This window comes from Dendropsophus ebraccatus, chromosome 5 (assembly GCF_027789765.1).
Source record: "Dendropsophus ebraccatus isolate aDenEbr1 chromosome 5, aDenEbr1.pat, whole genome shotgun sequence".
NCBI lineage: Eukaryota > Metazoa > Chordata > Amphibia > Anura > Hylidae > Dendropsophus > Dendropsophus ebraccatus.
Window position 1 is genome coordinate 137,673,799 of NC_091458.1, and position 6,045 is coordinate 137,679,843.

Genomic DNA, 6,045 nt, shown 5'->3' on the forward strand with positions numbered 1-6,045 from the left:
AAGTGCAGCCGTCAAACCTGACAGCTGCACTTAGAGGCTTTCCTCCGTGCATCCCTGGTGTCTAGTGGGACGGATCTCCCCCCCCCGCGATGCGATTGCCGGCACGGGCCTCAGCGTCGGAATGACGCTGATCCCGGCTCGGCAATAGATTGCTATGGCCTGCAGCAGGCCATAGCAATCTATGGCCGATTTAATGGATCTTTGTTGTGTATATACACAGCATTAATCTCTATGAGAGATCAGTGCTGTCTATATACAAGTCCCCCAGGGGGACTTCTAGTTAAAGTAAAAAAAAAAGTACAAATGTTTTTCCGTGCTCCGGAGCAATCCTGCACAACACCCTGCAATCTTCTCTCACCTCTACCTCGCACTTGCTAGAACCGTTGCCAAAGATTCAAACGAGCGAGCGCTCTACACCATGCGGACACAGTGATAGCCCCCTGTGAATCCTGCACACGCCGATAAGGAGAACATAGGAGACCGGAGAGCGACACACTTCAAAGCCGGGCTGATCCATTCTCAACACGGCTACTGACTATTGGATATCTGGTGAGAAGTGGATTATCCACCGATACAGTTTGTACGCAACACCAGCTACGCTGATTACAGACACTTACCACATCGCATTTTATCTGTAATGTACACGTAATAGATCGTCCCTTCTCTCTTATGCATACAAAGTGAGATCTATGAAACTGGGATATACTGTATATGTGGGACACAGCATAATTTGCAACTAAGATACATTTGCGGATACAGTATACAATCAGATAACGGGCAAACAAACTAAGCCCCATCTAAACATTATAATAATACCACAGAATTACAACCAATTATCATCCAGTTCCAAAGCAGTACGGGGCAAGAGGCCAGAGAGTATGTAAATTGCGATTTATATTGAGAGAACAACCAGCGCAAGGGCCCTGCGCTGACGTTCTATCTCCAGCAAACTACATTACAAAACGTTGAATTTTATTGTTTATCTATGAAATAAACCACTTATTTGTCTTGATTCATTCTATATAATTATGTATATTACTATGAATTTATGAAATTTTAATTTTGTTGTTTTATATAAGATAAAATTGTGATATATTTTAATATGAATATCTCCTGTAATTAATTTGCCTTCACAAGCATCAGATATATAGGATATAATTATTTTGCCTCCACAAACATCAGATATATTTACTCCTAGAGAGCCTACACACAATTTTATTAAATAATCTAATAAACAAACATGTTTGGTATCGCCGCGCGCGTAATCACCCGAACTATTAATTAATCACATTACTGATCTCGCACGGTAAACAGCATAAGCAAATAAATTCCAAAAAGCAAAATTGTGCATTTTTGGTCGCATCAAATCCAGAAAAAATTTAATAAAAAGTGATCAAAAAGTCTCATGTGCAATCAAGGTATCGATAGAAAGAACACATCATGGCGCAAAAAATGACACCTGACACAGCCCCATAGACCAAAGGATAAAAGCGCTATAAGCCTGGGAATGGAGCGATTTTATGGAACATATATTTGTTAACAATGGTTTGAAATTTTTACCGGCCATCAGATAATAGAAAAGTTATACATGTTATATATTGTTGTAATGATAACGACTTGCGGAACATGCATAACCAGTCAGTTTTACCATAGGGCGAACGGCGTAAATGCAACACTCCCCGAAATCAAAACAAATTCCTTTTTTTTTTTCAATTTGACAGCGCAAATGATTTTTTTCCGGTTTTGCAGCATATGTTATGGAAAAATAATGCCTGTCATTGCAAATTACAATTGGTTTCGCAAAACATAAGCGCTCATATACATCTCTAGGTGAAAAAATGCAAGCGCTATGGACTTTTAAACATAAAGTGGAAAAAGCAAAAGTGCAAAAACGAAAATTGGCTTTGACCTTAAGGGGTTAATGGCCTTACTACTGGGGGGGGGGGTTACTTACAGGGGGATACCTACCAGGAACACAACCTTTGGGGGAAATAGCAACATGGGGGATACAGTCTACTAGGAGGGCTACCTGCACAGGGAGGCCTAACTACTATACAGATGCAGAAAGGGCCTGACTACTAGATAGGGGCACAGAAGGGTCTATATAAGGGGCAAGACAAGACAATTTTTTGGGTGGACCGCCCAAGCATATAATGGAGCCAGTGGAGAAGGAACAGCAGCGCAGGGACGAGCATTGGATTCCGCACTGAGTTTTCGGCGACAATTACTCCGTGTGCAGATACGCAGCAGATATACAGCAGATTAGATCTAAATAACTGAACACAGCATCAAATCTGCTGCAGATCTGCTGCGTATACGGTGTGTGTTTATACCCTAAGTTTGAGTTAGCAGGAGGCCGGGCAGCAGAGACTTCATGAAGAAGAGGGTTGAGGAAGCAGCGGTTAAGCGAGCCAGAGTGCGGCACAAACAGCCACAACTCCTCTGACTCTTCATTACAGTAGGAGGCCTGAGATTGTGTATAATCCACTCCGATTAACAAAAGGTACCATGGTACTAGGGGACTGCCAGCTCCTCAGGTAGGGCCCAGCTGCTGACAGATTCCCTTTAAGCAAATTAACATTTTTATGTAATTACCTTACAGTAAACAGGCACATATTTTGCACTTTTATTATATGAAATGTACATTTCTATAAAAAGAGAACATTTCAAATATCAATAGGATAGTCTGGGTTCACATAATGTATCACACCTCAAGAGGCAAAATCTGAAAATCGCTTGTGGACGAATCCCTGTTCAGACCAGCACGGACACTATTCAATTTAATGACCCGATTTTAAGTTTTTGACAATGTTATCTGTGCCTTGGAGGCCTGTAACGTGATGTAAACCCAGCCTAACTATGAAATGTTACTAAGCCACTCTGTTTAACTATCAGTCAACACAGGAGAGACGTCTCATATAGACAGTGAACGTCAGTGACTAATAGTGAGTGTCACTCATCAACCGACAAAGAACGTGTTTCCCCAGAGGGAAATATCCTGCAGTGCGGTCTCTGTCCTCTATACATTTCTGAAATAACAGACTTTCAGCAGGTGAGTAATCCTCATGTATTGACTATATGACTTGACAGGAAAACAGCTTCAGGTGTGTGTATTTGTAATAGCACAAGATGGAACAAATAAACTCACGGATCTTATCACATTTAATATGCAACAACAAAGCATTTCTATATTCACATTGATCAGATTTTAATATATGGTATGTATTTAGATGTGAAAAGTTTTCCCTTATGTCCTAAGCGGCAGCACATGATGGTGAGATTGTATCTTCCTGCAATAAGACAGTTGGTAAAACAATTAAAGACTTAAAGGGGTTGTCCAGCAAAAATCTTTTTCTTTCAAACCAACTGATTTCAGAAAGTTATATACAGTGGTTTGCAATAAATTAGAATATCAACAATTTTTTTTTTCAGTATTTCAATTAAAAAAAGTGACCTCATATATTCATATTCATTACATACAGAGTGAACTTTTTCAAGCGTTTATTTCTGTTAAAGTTGATGATTATGGATTACAGCCAAGAAAAACCCAAAAGTCAGTATTTCAGAAAATTTGAATAATTAACCCAAAACACCTGCAGTGGCTTCCTAAGTGTTATAAAAGGTCCCTTAGTCTGGTTCAGTAGGCAACACAATCATGGGGAAGACTGCTCACTTGACAGATGTCCAGAAGGCAGTCATTCACACACTCTACAAAGCGGGTAAGCCACAAAAGTTCATTGCTAAAGAAGCTGGCTGTTCTTAGAGTGCTGTATAAAAGTATATTAATAGAAAGTTGAGTGGAAAGAGGTGCACAAGCAACCGGGAAAATCACAGTCTTAACAGGATTGTAACCAAAATGCCATTCAAAAATTTGGGAGAGATTCAGAGTGGACTGCAGCTGGAGTCAGAGCTTCAAAAGCCACCACATACAGACGTCTGCAGGACATGGTCTACAAGTGTTGCATTCCATGTGTCACTCCTGACCAATAAACAATGCCAGAAGCGTCTTATCTGGGCCAAGGAAAAGAAGAACTGGACTGTTGATCAGTGGTCCAAGGTGCTGATTTAAGATGAAAGTAAATTTTGCATTTCATTTGGAAATCAAGGTCCCAGAGTCTGGAGGAAGAGTGGAGAGGCACAATCCAAGCTGCTTGAGGTCTAGTGTGAAGTTTCCACAATCAGTGATGGTTTGGGGAGCCATGTTATCTGCTGGTGTAAGTTCACTGTGTTTCATTAACACCAAGTCAACACTGCCGTCTACCAGGAACTTTTAGAGCACTTCATGCTTCCCTGTGCTGAAAAAATTTTTGGAGATGGAATTTTCATCTTCCAGCAGGATTTGGCACCTGTCCACACGGCCAAAAGTACCAATACCTGGTTTACTAACCACAGCATCACTGGGCTTGATTGGCCAGCAAACTCGCCAGACCTTAACCCCATATAGAATTTATGGGGTATTGTCAAGAGAAAGATGAAAGACACCAGAGCCAACAATGCAGACGAGCTGAAGGCCGCTATCAAAGCAACCTTAGCTTCAATAACACCTCTGCAGCCATCAGCTGATAGTCTCCATGCCACATTGCCGCATTGATGCCGTCATTCATGCAAAAGGTGCCCGACCAAGTATTGGGGGCATTTACTGTACAGACTTTTCATTTGGTTAAAAACTTTTTTTCAGTTGGTTTTATATAATAATTTTCTGAAATACTGACTTTTGGGGTTTTCTTGGCTGTAATCCATGATTATTAACTTTGCTTGAAAAAGTTCACTCTGTATGTAATGACTCTATAGAATATATGAGGTCACTTTTTGGTTTGAATTACTGAAAAAAAAATTGTTGATATTCTAATTTATTGCAAACCACTGTAGATTTGTAGTTTACTTCTATAAAAAAAAATCTCAGGTCTTCCCATACTTATTAGCTGCTGTATGTCCTGTAGGTAATGTTTTATTTTCAGTCTGACACAGTGCTCTCTGCTGACATCTCTGGCCGAAAAAGGAACTGTCCAGAGCAGGAGAGGCTTTCTATGGGGATTCATAGAAAACAGAAACAGAATTCTTGTCTCGGCCACAGATGTCAGCAGAGAGCACTGTGTCAGACTGAAAATAAAACATTTCCTGCATGACAGCAGCTAATAAGTACGGGAAGACTTGAGATTTTTTAATAGAAGTAAATTACAAATCTATATAACTTTCTGATATCAGTTGATTTGAAAGAATTTTTTTTTTTACTGGACAACCCCTTTATTCGCCCGCCTATAAGAACCTTGCTTAAAGTGTCACTGTCATTATAACTTTCAAAATCTAAATCAACAGTAGATGTGATATAAAGCAAGTTTGCCATATACATTCATTATCCAGGAAATCCAGGTCCACTCTCCTGAAGGCAGTTTTAAGTCTTGTGTTGGATGAAAAAAAAGAGACTAAACACAGGAATTCCGGCCAGTACAGAGAGTTAGGGCTGGGCGATATTGGCCTAAATCAATATCATGATTAATCGTACAGGCAGCCGCGGTAACGATAACTGAGCGATAATTATGATTTGTTTAACCCTTTAAGGACGGGGCCAATTTTCGTTTTTGCGTTTTCATTTTTCCTCCTTGTGTTTAAAAGGCCATAGCACTTGCATTTTTCCACTTAGAAACCCACATGAGCCCTTATTTTTTGCGTCACTAATTGTACTTTGCAATGACAGGCTGGATTTTTGAATAAAGTACACTGCGAAACCAGAAAAAAATTCAAAGTGCGGTGAAATTGAAAAAAACAAAACACATTTCTTTTATTTGGGGGGTATTTGTTTTTACGATATTCTCCCTGGGGTAAAACTGACTTGTTATGCATGTTCCTCAAGTCGTTACGATTAAAACGATATATAACATGTATAACTTACATTGTATCTGATGGCCTGTAAAAAATTCAAACCATTGTTAACAAATATACGTTCCTTAAAATCGCTCCATTCCCAGGCTTATAGCGCTTTTATCCTTTGGTCTATGGGGCTGTGTGAGGTGTCATTTTTTGCGCCATGATGTGTTCTTTCTATCG